At 40.7% G+C, this 13,963-nt stretch overlaps 2 protein-coding genes across 5 annotated transcripts in view; one reads left to right on the top strand and one right to left on the bottom strand.

Annotated features, from left to right (window-relative positions):
• Plekhb2 (pleckstrin homology domain containing B2) overlaps positions 1–10,091 on the bottom strand; it is a 102,119-nt gene extending 92,028 nt beyond the window's left edge. Inside the window, exons 1-2 of the mRNA XM_063258780.1 lie at positions 9,793–10,091; positions 4,857–5,023 (exon numbers count right to left, since the gene is read on the bottom strand). The gene's annotated coding sequence lies outside the window, so the exon portion shown is untranslated. The remainder of the gene's footprint in view (positions 1–4,856; positions 5,024–9,792) is intronic.
• A 142-nt stretch (positions 10,092–10,233) lies between these two features.
• The window catches only part of Fam168b (family with sequence similarity 168 member B), a 42,632-nt gene continuing 38,902 nt past the window's right edge, over positions 10,234–13,963 (top strand). For 3 of the 4 annotated variants that reach the window (XM_063258784.1, XM_063258783.1, XM_063258781.1), the window contains exon 1: positions 10,234–10,436. The gene's annotated coding sequence lies outside the window, so the exon portion shown is untranslated. Of the gene's footprint in view, positions 10,503–13,963 lie in introns of all 4 variants that reach the window. The other variant, XM_063258782.1, reaches the window with a different exon arrangement.

Here is a 13,963-nt window from a genome sequence, read left to right as displayed (position 1 = left end):
ATATTTTGTACTGGGGATCAAACTTATGACCTTGTGCTTGCCAGGCAGACACTTACATCACTGAGCTAAATCCTTGGCCAGAAACTGGTATTTTTTAAATATATGTCTAGTTACCAAGTTGACAAGGTTGGAATGGTTGATGCATTGTGTCATTTTGAAGTTTAGAAGCTTGACTGAGTGACTCCTTGGAGGAGGGGGCAGGATCCTCACTTTCTAAGCATCCTTATCCTGTGCAAGAGAAGGGCACAGAGATGGTGTGCTTGCTACACCCACACTAGGGGGTAGCCTGCTTACAGTGTAGAGGAAATAAGGAGGCTTATACTTTCTCTTCTTTGCTCTTTTTACTTTTGCTGTCTTCCACTACCATGAAATACTTCCTCAGACACTACTCAACAGGCTTCTGTCTTCCATGCTACCTGCCATCAAAATGCTTCTGCCTTATGACAACAGTTCCTTTTAACCCAAGAACAAGCTTGACAAATTGTTAAACAATGTTCCTTATGCATAATATATCTTCCCTTACTCTCTGCAGGGGTTAATCTCTGGCAAATGGATATCATTCACATTCCTCAATTTGATTCTTTAAGCTGGGTGTCAGGATTTATTTTTGTTTGTGTTCACACTGGTAAAGTAGCTAAAAATGTCATGGCTCATTGTTTAGATGCTTTTGGTGCTCTTGGTTGCCTGTGAGTACTTAAGACTGACAATGGCCCAGCTATGCAAGTGCTCCTTTCCAAATGTCTTATGAAACTTTTCAGATGTTCCTTACCATAAGAATTCCTTATAACTCTCAAGGTCAAAAATTGTTAAACATTCGCACTATATGCTCAAAATTCAATTACAAAAACAAAGGTGGTGGAGGAAGGGGAAATTTTCCCCTACAAAATTTATACCTCATAATAGACTTCAGTTGGCAGTACATACTATTAACTTTTAAAATCTTACTAGGGTTGAGACTACAGCAGCAGAAAGACAATTTAATCAGGTAAAAAAAAAAAAAAGCTAGGAAGGATTCTTTGGAAAGATCCTCATAATGGACTGTGAAATGAACCCAGTGCAATGCTAATTTGGGATCAGGGGTGTTCTTGTGTCTCTCCAGAGAACAGTGACTGGCCTATATGGGTACCAGAGCATGCTGTCTGGCTGGATCTTGAACCCAGGTCCAGAAAAGGAGTTTATTCTCCCTTTCAAGAAGCTGATGCTCAATCTAGGCATGGTGGTGCATGCTTGTTTTCCAAGCACTTGGAGGCTGAGAAAGGAGGATCATTGCAAGTTAGGGACTAGCCTGGGGTACAAAGTGATCCCAACGCCAGTTTGAACACATATTGAAACACTATCTCAAAAATTAAAAAAAAAAAAAAGGAGCTAATGCCCAATCCTATGACAGTGATGCTTTAAAGACCACTCTACAACTAATAGAGCAGGATGGGGCTAGACCAGACCTGGAGCAAATTGAAGGAATGACCCTGAAAGGTCAGAAGATGGTAACCAAAAACAGAAGTCAAGGACATGAATAGGTGGTAGAGTGCTTGGAGATAACAAAGGTGAAAGTTGCATGAAAAAGGAGACACAAAAGTTATCAGTATTCTTAAGACAAAATAAAATACAAAACTATATACTGATCATATATGAAAGAGTTTGGTCCCAAGTTCTTTTTACAAGATCTCTGCTAACTGATCTACAACAAAATCTGACTAGCCCATTTATAGTTATAGATTGTACAATCATAAAAAGTTAATTCAATTTGGTCAAAAACATGTGCATGCACTCTGATTTTGTCAGCTGTTTGTTCACTATGTTGACATTATGTTCATGTCAGCTGTTTCTCTGTTCATTATGTTAACCTGTGTACTTGTTTACTTGTCCCTTTGTCAAAGAAGTTAACAGCTGTTTTTTATTTGATCTTAACAATTTTTCTCTTTTCTTTATTTCTTTTGTATTTTTGGAGGATCATCGGTTCATAATTTAGCTTGGGTTATATATTTAAAAAGTATACTTCCACCTGGGTTGCCAGCTGGTCTAAATGATATCAAAATTGGGTTTTCATAACTCATCAAAAACTTAAGATATTGCTGAGGGTTTAGCTCTGTGACATGAGCACCTGCCTGGTAAGCGCTAGGTTGTAAGTTCGACCCCTAGTACCCCCCCAAAAAATATATATATGATATTAAACAAAGTCCCTTACAGTGGGAGGAGATTATTGGACAGCACTCCAATTGATGAATAAAAATTAGTTGCCTGGAATAACTTTAATCAGTTCTTATTCATTAAGGGAGGCCCCAGTGATCTGCATAGCCTTATGGGAACTATCCCAATAGTTATTATTGTTATATTGTTATTAAAAATATATTATTGTGATATGTTTTCATTGGCCATCATCAAAAGCATTAAATTTTCCAGACTATAAGGTTTTTTATTTAAAGATTATCTGATACAAAGGTTTTCATACAGTTGTGACAATTGACTGTTACTAACCTGATGGTATATCAAATGTATTCATTCATCCAGATGTACAGGTCTTCCAAAATTTAATGCAGGGGTTGTTTATGGTGACAGACTTTTCTTTCAAATTCAGATCTCTGTCTTTAACAAAAATCCATGTGTGTATAGCACACTACAGGTCAAAAAATTAGGTAAAAGCTTCTTATATATTAGGGAAGACTAATAAAAGAGATATGTTATGTCAATGGAAATTCAGGTGTGTTACAAAATGTCATCATAATTTTCATGCTATAATGTTGTATATAATTTTTATTTCTTTCTTTCTTTTTTTTTTTTTTTTTTTGGCTTTTTCGTTTTTATCAGTACCAGGGATCGAACTCATGACTGCCTGCTTGCAAGGCAGGCACTTATGCCGCTGAGCTAAATCCCCAGCCCCTAGTTTTGATTTCTAATTTTCCATGTAAAATATGTAACTGTTAACATTCCATAGGTATTCAAATGTTAAAACATTCATGGTTTGACCTCTACTATGCTGTACCGTTATCAGCTTTTTTTTCTGAATGTTGAACAACTGAGGATTGGAGACCAAAGAACTATTTAAAGATACATGGGCTAAGAAAACAGCCAATATTTTGGCCTCAGCTTTTTGAGGTCAGTGAGGACCCAGGATATAAGAAAATCTCTTCTGTGACATCCTACAACTTGGTTGAGTCCCAGGTCTTCTGGCCAAGGACATATGGGACCACAGAGGAAAGTGACCAATGATATGTAGTGTGCCTAAGTAGAGTCATTAAGAGACAAAAAGTCTCCCAAATGTTCATAGATAGCAACTTGGTCAAGCAATGGCTGTGACTCATCCAGATGGCTGACACTGACAGCAGCACTACAAGGTGCTGTGCATTTCCTGAGGCAATTCCTAAGGAGACTTAACTGACCTTGATGGATAGTAAGAGATTAATTTTAATTAATACAGGTCTCACTTTAACTTGGTCTTGGGGCATCCCATAGAAAAATGCATAAAACAAAGTTATATGTTAGTTATAAAAGAATCTGAAATCACTAAATAACACTTCGTAACAATTGCTAACTATACTGGTAATTGGGGTACTGTTATGGATTAATGGACTGTACAGGGTTAAATTACAGAATGCACAGACTTAATATCCTTGAACCAAAAAGTCTTTAGCTTAAAAGAGTAAGCTCACTCAAAATGAAAAGGAAATGAAAAGGTCTTCTACAGAGTTTTCCAAACACAACTGCTCTAACTTCAGTTGACCACCCATCATTTGCAGGATTGGAGAATGAAATGTGCAAATCTAAAGGGATGAGGAAAATATATAATTGTGTGTGAGTGAGTGAAGCGTTTGATAGCAGTAATAGCAGTGCACCCATCATTTGCAACTACAAAACAAAAGGGAGACATACAGGAAGCAGCTGAAGCTAAAGATTGATCACATATTTGGAGCTAATGCAAGGTCAGCCGTGAGAAAACAGACAGCCCAAAGTGAGCCACTGAAATAAATAATTCCAGTTCCAAAAAGGCAAGGTACCCAGGCCAGCCAGACAAGCAAGTTGGTCGGCAGAGGAGCTGAGCTTGATATCATCCTCCTGAGTGTATAAATAAACATGGGGGTTGAGCAACTCCATTTCTCCCACCAGGAGAGACAGCTCCTCCGGATAGCTTTTGTCTCTACTTTCCCATCCTCTCACTGTCCTTCCCCAGGAACACTGAGACCTGTCCTGGTACATGGCACACAGGGTTCTCCTTTTTTTTCCTCTATCAGTCTGCAAGTGGCACCCTACCTGTGTATCTCAGCACACTAAATCTAAGCAGCTTTTTCATGTCTTTGCCTGTTACAACTCAAATCATTTTCTTTATCACTTTTTTTTCAGACTGATTAGACTGCCTCCCTCCCCCAAGTCCCCAGATGAGCCCAGGCAACTTCACACACTTTGCTTCACTCACTCACACACAATTATATATTTTCCTCATCCCTTTAGATTTGCACATTTCATTCTACACACACACACACACACACACACACACACACACGTATACCTCTCCTTTACTAGTTGTTTTCATCCAGGTGCTGGATTCTTTTACCCTTCCCATTGTAGCCTGCTCCCTCTGCGGGCCACTCCCACATTCCCTACTTAGGGCATAGGTTTCCTTAGACACCCTCTGAGTCTGGCTGTGTTCCATACCCCTCTGTATGATCTGCTCTCATTGTGGGCCTGTCTTGCAAGTTATTAGAGAGCAATTCTCACCATAGGCCTCCTCCACATTCACTTGGGGTTCTAGGTGTTATCTGACCCAACCCACAGCAGATTACCAAGTATACCCTGGGAGGTGATCAGGCTTCCCTTGTGTCCTAATGGAATGAGTTTTCCTCCTTGGGCCCCTAAAACTTTACCATGTGAGCAGTTGTTCCAGAATTGTCCTGAATCTCCACAGGTTCCATTTGTACTGACAGAGGAGAGTTTCCTGGGTTGTGAGAGGGCTGATTTCTTCTCTGAGCTGAAGTTTCAACCAGTGGTACCAGAGGTCTTAGAATTCTTGCAGCTTGAGCTCCTCTTGGGCCTGCAGGCAAAGGAGACAGCAAATCTGTCATTTCTGGCCCCTTCATGGTCACCAGAAACGCTGCAGTATCCAAGAGTTCAGAGAGACCAATGGGGAATAACAGGTGGATTTATTTCCAGGATTTTAGATGCATGTGGACCATCATCCAGCCAAACTCACATCCTAAGTGTTGGGCATTAGAACAAAGGAAAATTTCTAGTTTTATACATTTGTCTGAGAGAGTTGGTCTTTATAAATGGGGTGAGGAGAGCAAATTAGGGTACAGAAACAAGACAAAACAATTACATGAATTCTGCAAGAACAGATGACACAAACTCTATTTACAGGACATAGTGGCCAATCTTATCTGTACCAGAACAAGAAATTATAACTACAGAGGAGGAGAGGAATTCAAGGTGGATTGCTCTTTAAATCCTGCTTCAATATAATTAACATTTTCCTTTATGTTAACTAGTAATAAGTGAAATAATTATGTTAAAACTTCACTTGTCTGTCAATGGTATGAGCAACATTTTTGGGGGATTCAGAAAATTTTATGTGTGTATATGTATGTGTGTGTATGGTGAAGACCAAACCCAAGGAATCCTGCATGCTAAATAAATGCTCTACCCACCGAGTTACACCTCTAGCCCAAGGTTTCAGTTTTTTTTTTTTTTTTTTTTAACACAGTGGATCCTCAAGTTACCACCTCAAGTTATCTCACCTGCCAACAACTTCATTTTTGACTGGAATTTTGGGTTTATGTCCAAATCTGAGTTATGACCCAAATGCTGGCTACTTGTGTGACTGCGAAACTTGTGATGGCAGAGAGCTTATGTAAGTGTACACAGTTGTGCGTGTTTGTGAATGTAATTTTTGTCAGTGTTTCATATAATCACTGCTATTACTGCTATCAAAATGACTCCCACAAAAGCTAGAAAAGAAGCTAAGGAAGGAAGGGAAGGAAAGAAAGCAATCACAATAGAAAAGAACAGTGTTAGAGAAAAGACATAAACAGATAACTTTAGATCAGAGTTTACTTCTGAAAAGGTTGAGACCTGGTGAGGCAGAAGCATTTTCTAATGGGCTACAGCCGCTCCTGAGGACACCAGAGAGCAGATTCCTGAGGCTTCTATGAAAAGGGGCTCTCCTTCCAAATAATTTTTGTGCTAAATGTCTGTGTTATTTGCAATATGGCTATTTGCCACAGACACCACTCATTTGTAAGTTTAATCTGCATTATTAATATTTTCTCCGTTACATTTTAAAGTCTAGAAAACCAGCAAACCCTGAGACTTAGTTAGCATTATGGGATGTACTCCACTGTGACAAATGTTCCTATCATGCTTAATTTCTGGTTTTCAAGATGGTACCACTCAGAGGGGAGGAAAGATCAGCAACACAGAGCTGCACAGCCTGTCCACAGCAGGTGCAAAGGGCACCTTAGCATACAAGTAACATTAAGAGAAAATAACTAGGAAAGGCTGAGTTTTGAGTCTATATTCCTGTGTTTTGAAATTAAGTTTATACAATATAGCTGATAAGGATAGTAGTGCTATTAAATTGCTTGCAAAATCCCTAAAAACTTTTTCAGAATTCCTAGAAAGTTGTCCTGGAGTTTTTGCAAACAGCTTCAGCATACCCTTTGAGGCTATGCAGCTGTTTTTTGATGACAGATGTATGGATGCCTTCCAGTTTGGGGTACTACTAATAAAACTGCTATGAATATTTTGTGCAAGTCTTGTGTGGATGGATGATTTTCTTTTTCTTTAGTACAATTTACAGGGTACTAGGATAGTTGCATGTTTAGTTTTATAAGAAATGACCAAGACCTTGTTCTAAAGTTATTATACCATTTTGCATTCCCATTACAAATACATGAGATTTTTTATTTTGAATTTAATTTTAGGGTAGGTAATACATTCACATGGTACAAAATTTTGAGGAAAATGAACATGAGAAGTGGCTTTTTCACCCCTCTCTTCCATCTGCTCAGATTCTACTCTCCCTAATCTCATCACAGGTACTCATTGCTGTTAGCTTTTTGGATGTTTTTTCAATATTTTTGTAACTATCACAAAGCTCTCTAAATTCAGTAAATAAAACTATTTTTATTTCTACTTTTTTTTGTACTGGGAATCAAACTCAGGACCTTTTACTTTCCAGGCAGACACTTGCACCACTGAGCTACATTCCAGAGCTTTATTTCTACTTTTTAAAAGACAATATTTTTAAAGGTTTGAGTGATCATATTATTTATCATTTAAAATTGAACATATTTTAAAATGAGAGGAGGCCCTATTCTGACAGGTTACCAGGATGATGATGGAAACCAAAGCCTTCACAGGCAAGTCAGAATTTACAGACATGTAAACTATAAAAATGATCTAGATTTTTACCTAACTTGTAACTTTAAAAAAAATGGGACAATCATATCAGTATATTTTTAGTATAATGAGGAAAGGACAAATGACCATAAAAATAAAAGAGATATGGGCTGGGGATTTAGCTCAGTGGTATAAGCGCCTGCCTGGCAAGTGTGAGGTTGTGAATTCAGTACCCAGTACCACAAAAAAAAAAAAAAAAAAAAAAAATTAGCAAGCATACAGTAGTAAGTTCAATCCCTGGTACCAAAAAAAAAAAAAAAAAAGTAAAATGTGTGCTTGAAAGACCACTTAAATTTCAATAAATACTATCACAATAATCTTCAGTAAAAAAGAACATAGAAGCTTATAAAATGACCTATGATTATGATGGGGTCTATGTAGATATCTTCCTAGTTAATGAAAAGGTAGTATTTGTTAATCAACTAGTTATTAGCATGTGTATAAAAATTTTCTTTAAAAATATACATAGTAATAAAAAATACAATCCAGTTTTAAATATCCTATGTTCCATTTAAGAAAACATGGAATATGCACATATACACACAGAATTCACCAGGTTAGTGGGAAAATTTCCAAAATTACAAAATTCTTTTAGTAGCTCATTCACTCCAATAATAAAAACTTACAAAAAATACTTTGCCTACTAGCACATTGGAAATACATTTCAGTTGACCTATGGACCTAATATAGTAGAAAATGTTAAAAAAAATCTTATTGCTAATTAATTTGACATTAAAACTGACACACTATTACACAAAAATACAGAATTATGTCACCTCAACATTAATTTTCAAAGTGAACATCAGAGATACATTTTCCAGAGATGTGATTATTTAAGAATGTACTGCTAATAGATGCTACATTTATACATTAGGATATGTTATTCGGGCAGTGTATTTTCTGAATTATTCTATAAAGAATTAATTTGCACCAAGTTCTTCATACTACTTCAACAGGTTTACACCACATAAAGAATTTTCACGAAAGTTTGAAAATTACAGCAGAGAACTTTATGTTGGTCACATTCAAAAAGGTTTGATCCAATAATGCACTATTACCTGTAGGCCAACTGAAATTTTTTTGTACATTTCTTTCTATAAGGATAATATTCTTTAATGCAGTCTTATGTTTTTCATTTTTCTCCCCTTCCATTGAATGGTCTACCTTGGAGATAGTTCCATTTTGACACATAGAAATGTTCATTTCTTTTCATTTTATTTTTGAGTTACACAGTATTTTATTATGTGGATGAACCAGAGTTTATTCAATCATTTTCCTATTGAAGGACACAAGGGTTGTTTCAGTATTTTGCTATCACTGTATAAACAATGCTGTAACAAATAACTGGTTTCATTTCATAGATCTGACTTCTACTGGGGGGGGGGGGTGATGGTACAGGCCTGTAAACCTGGCACTCTGGGAGATTTGACATTCCTGGGTTTAGATCCTCCCAAAGCAGGAGGATCTCTAGTGCTAGCCCAGCCTGCACAAATTAGTGGTAATCTGTTTTGGTAATGGGACCTGAACTCAGTACCTCACATTCGTCAGGCAGGTCCTGTGCCACTGAACTACATCCCCCAATCCAACCCTGTCTTTAAATAAAAACTTTTTTTAAAAGGGCTGGTAATGTAGCTCAGTGTGAGGCCCTGGGTTCAATCCCCCACCGTTCCAGCAGTTCCTGGCAGATAGTCTTGCTTTTGATGTTTCTTAATTTCCCCCATTCAGAAAATCAACTCAGTTTATCAAGCTAAAATTAATTATTGGTAATTTATTGGAATTTTATTAAATTAATGAAAGAACTTAAGAAACATTGGTCTCTTTTGATTTTAAATCTACTTACCCATGTGATTTTTTTCCCTCCATATATTGAAGTATTCCTTCGTGCTCTTTATTGGTTACTTAACATTTTATTTATGCAGATCTTTCACAATTCTTACAAAAATTTATTGCTAGGTATAAATGTTAAAATTTTAAAAGATTTAACAAATATACATGAATACAGCTATAAATATAAAAATATGAAACATAAAAGATATTATATTTTTCCCATAAATAACCCCACATAAAATTTATCTTTTCTATATGTATGTTGTTTAGGTACATTATAGCTGTTGATTATTTTGCATACCATTCTGAAGTTTTCTTCATACTCAATTCTTTTATTGTTTGGTAGGATTCTGAGTCATCTCACTTCTCTGGACCTTATGCTTAAATTAGAAATTTTTAGATTGTGCGAACACGCAAATTTAGGGGGCTTGTTGTTACTGCAACACCTTGAATTCTAAACCCAAGACTGTCAAATCTCCGGAATTTTTTGAACAATAACAGGACGACACAAGTGGAAAATTCCACAGCATGTAACTATTCCAAGCACAAAATTACTAAAAAGTTGTATAAAATTACCTTCCTCTTATGTGTACAAGAAGCAAATTTACTTTTGTTTTAAACTTGGGACTCACTCCCAAGATACCTCGCGTCCAAGCAAAAACATTCCAATTCCAAACCACTTCTGGCCCTGAGCATTCCGGGTAAGGGTTGGCTCTCCGCCCGCCCCGACACCGGCGCTCTGCGGCGACAAGAGCTTCGCTCGCTGCCGTGGGGAAGCGCGGCCGCAGGCGTGGGTCCCGAGATCGCGACGCGCCCGGCCGCGCGGCCCCGCGCGCACAAACGTCGCGCCGGCGCGCTTCCTACCAGCCGCCCACAGCGGTCTGAGGCGCGGGCCCCAGGCACCGGCGGCGGCCCCGCGCGTCTGGGGGCCGCGCACGCGGCGTCACGTGCCCGTTCCTGCCGCGGCGCCGGGCGGAAGTGAGGTGGGCCGCCCGGCGGAGGCGCAGCGTCGGCGGAGCGCGGGCTGCGGAGAGGCGGGCCGGGCCAAGCGGACGAGCGGGAGTGCGGCGCCCCGGAGCCGGCGGGGACGCGGGCCGAAGGATCCAGGCCCGCCTCGGAGCGGCCCCCGCAGCGCTCGCCGCTCGCTTCGCTCCACGGCCGAGCCCGCCCGGGGGCCGCGCGCGCCGGAGCCCTAGGCCCAGGCCGCCTCGCGCGGCGCGGTGAGTGGGGGCGGGGCACGCGGCCGGAAGTGCGGCGCTTTGTGCGGCGGGACGGGCGGCGCCAAGGTCGGCCGGGCCGGCGGGGCCGGGCGCTGGGTGTGGCGGGGCAGGGCTCGCGGTTCCGGGCCGCGGTGGGCGGAAGCGGTGGCGGGGGCAGGCAGGTGTGAGCGGTGCGCGGGGCGCAGCCCAGGCTGACCCAGCCTGTGGGAGGGCGGGGCCGGGAGCCGGGTCTCGGGTGTCGGCTCTGTCACCGCTCCTGGAGTCTTGCGTCCCCCATTCCAAGGGCGCAGCGGTTGCTCTCGGTGTCCACAGTCACCTTTCCTTGGCTGGATGCGGACCGAGTGTCCTTGCTCGGGAAGGCGCGCAAATTTATTTGGCTTTTAAGATTTTTTTCAGAAAGAACGTTTCGTTGCATATCGTGGGTTAACTTTGCAAAAAAGTGCCCCTTCACAGTGAGTTTGTAGACAGGCTATTTCTCTTCTTTCGTGCGTGTGAACGTGCGTTTAGTGAACTGTATAAGTTAGTGCTTAATTGTTGAAGTCGCACGAACATTTTGGAGTGTTTGGGTAATTAAGAAAGCGTTAAAAATGGAGAGGCTATAAATTGTTCCTTAAAGTCTCCGATTATTCTTGTGTAATTTGAAATTACTTTCTCATTTTATGCTGAGTGATTTCAGATTAAGTACAGATTTTGGTTTTCGTAGTTGCAGAGACACTTTAAGAGAGAATGGATTTTTTCTTTGACAGTTAAGGACTAGTTTTTCTAATGTTGAAGCTGGTGTGGTGGAGATTGCGAAAAGTTAAGTTCCCTTAGTCTTTATAAAGAAGGCTGGCTTTGGTAGAGTGTGTGTTAATTTCTGTAACATTTTGGTATGTCTTGGCATGCAAGGAAGCTTCAAATTAGTTAAAATTAGTTGTGCTACGAGAAGGCACTCAGGCTTTTTCTTTGGAGACTGCCAGCTGCTGAATTTTTACGGAGCACCGGTCGGCAGAAATGGCCTGGCAGTAGTTGCCCATTCTTTCAGTCCTTTGGAGTAGTGGGAGGGTTGGACTGTATGTGAGGCAAGTGCCTGGAACCCAGGAGGAAGGAAGCACCATTGGTTACTGCCCCTGCCCTCTTGTCAAGTCTGGTGCATTTGTTAAATTAGCTCTGTGACTCCCTTTTACTTTCAGACCATTTTCATGCTAATGTGAGGTGGTTTAGTAATGCCAACAGATAGCATATCACAGAAGTAGAGGATTAGAATTGGAAAAGAAAACCTGAACTGGATTTTTAAGGTTCCCCCCTCCCCCGTTTCTGTAGGTTCTATAAAGTTTAAAGAGAAATTTTTGTCTTCCCAACTTGTATAGTGTAGCCAATGTTTTCCTGGAGCAGATGAGAACAATTTTTAAAATCGCAGTGTACTAGCATGTTAGAGTAGTGCTTGTGTCGTGTCTGTGTTCCATTCTGTGACTTTATTTTTGAAATCTTTCTGATTGCAAAGATTGGTTGCGAAAGTTGAGTTTGAGGAAGTGGAGTATGTGTTCGAGAGTAATGTATCTAGTGTATCGGTGTTGCTGGACAGTTTTAAGCCTCTTGAAATTAAGGTTGCTGATATGAAATAAAATATCAGGCCTTAATTACTATTTTTTGCAAGAAATTTGTTTAAATTGTCTCTTTTAAAGCTAGAGTAGTATGGTAATTACTCATTTAAAGATATACTCGTGATTTTATTGCATTTTAAAATTGAGGAATTTTTGCCACCTTTTTAAAGGTAAATAGATTTATTTTGATGCAGGTGTCAAACCATTCCTAGGGATTCTAACAGTTGTCATTTTGATATCAGAATAATACAAGACCTCCAAGTGATACAAGGGAAATGTAACTGCCAACCTGCTAGTTGTGCAGTTTACCGAGTTTGTGGCCCCAAAAATCAAAGAATGGGGAACTATAGAGCCTAAAAGCAGGAAATATTTATTGAGGGACAGATAGCTTTTGCCCAAGAGAGATGGAAAGGGACCTAGAAAGTGGGTTGCCCATGAGCCTACTTCTCAAAGGAAGTTTTATAAAGCAAAATCATGAGGTGAGTAAGGTGCACAAAACTATGATCAACCAGTAAGATTACTAGTGGTTTAGATAACATTGAGCCAATGGGGAAGCAAGTTGCATAGGAAGGGTACTTGGAAAGAACCTAAGACCTTGCCTGGAAGCTGTGGGCCAAGGAGTTCTTGGTTCCCTACCCCGTGACTGATGCTTATTTAGAATATTAATCGTTATTATTTATCCCTCTGAGAGGTATGTAGGTGTAGTTACTTCATCTTTGTCTTGAAGCCTGGCTTTCAATGATTGCACCTCCAGCCACAGTTGTAATGTGTTTTTACCGCCTGCACTGACTTCTTCCAAGGCTGAGCTCTGTCTGACTGCTTATAATTTTTTCTACATAACTTAACTGTCTATAATATTTTCAAACAGGGAACTTTAGAAAAGTGGTACTGTTCGAGTCCAGCTTTGGGATTAGAATCTTTGGTCCTACCAAATCAGAGTAGGAAATTGGTGGTTGCTGAATGACCAGTGGCATTAAAATCCTAGGCAGATTGTTGTTGATGGTGGGTTTTTCTTTACCTTTTTGTTATGCAAGTTTAAAAATATGGCAGTATGACATACCGCCATATTCTCAACATTGATGTAAAGATTAATGCATTTTGCTGTATTTGTTCTTTTTTATAGAAATACATTGTTTTTATAGAAATACATTAAATACAAAATAAAATACATTTATTTTATGTCGATGTCGCTCCCGGCCGGCAGGAAGGACACACGACAAAGTCTGGCAGTGGACAACCTTTTCTTTTATTTTCCTTCTCCGTACAGCCTGCCCTGGGATCGCTCCCAGCCGAAGCCTCCTTTGGTCCGCTCCCCGCGGCTCCTTCTGGGCTTCTACTTCCGGGCTTCTTCTTCCCCCCCAGGGGTGGCACCAGTATATATACGGATACAGTGTCCAATCATGTTAAAGTAAGCAAGGCAAGCTGATTGGCTAACATCATCAGTTGCCAGGCAGACTATATTGTTGAGCGGGTTGCTTACGCGGTAAGCAGGAAACTAACGTGCTCGATGGGAGGGGTAATCTACCTCAGGCTTTACTCTTTACTACAGGCCTCACGTCCGCCAAGTGAGGCGACCGGGCTCGGGGCTGCGGCTCCCAACATCTCCCCCTTTTTTATTTTTTATGAATGTGCGCATCGTAGCCCTTCCTGGACTGGGTGCAGAGGCTTATGCCCTATGCGTAGGCCCACCGTAGGTCCTTGGCTTAGACCCTGGTTGGCCGTCCCATGGTCCGCCAAGGCCCTGAGGCCCTCGTCCTTTTTCTAGGGCCAGGCACAAACTGGACGGAACCTGGATGCACACAAGCTTGCACTCATTTTCTCTCCGTAAAGAAATCCCCTCGGAGAGAAATTTAGACCTGGGCAGCATCTAACAGTCCAGCGGCTTACGTGCAGAATGGGGTAGGGCCTGGCTTAGGTTGAGTCGCACCGGGGGAGTACGCTCTT

The sequence above is a fragment of the Cavia porcellus genome, unplaced genomic scaffold, assembly GCF_034190915.1.
Source record: "Cavia porcellus strain 051 isolate PalLab524CR breed Dunkin Hartley unplaced genomic scaffold, mCavPor4.1 scaffold_12, whole genome shotgun sequence".
In the NCBI taxonomy this organism is placed as follows: domain Eukaryota; kingdom Metazoa; phylum Chordata; class Mammalia; order Rodentia; family Caviidae; genus Cavia; species Cavia porcellus.
Note: the sequence above shows the minus strand (reverse complement) of the source record. Positions and strands in the feature narration are given on the sequence as shown.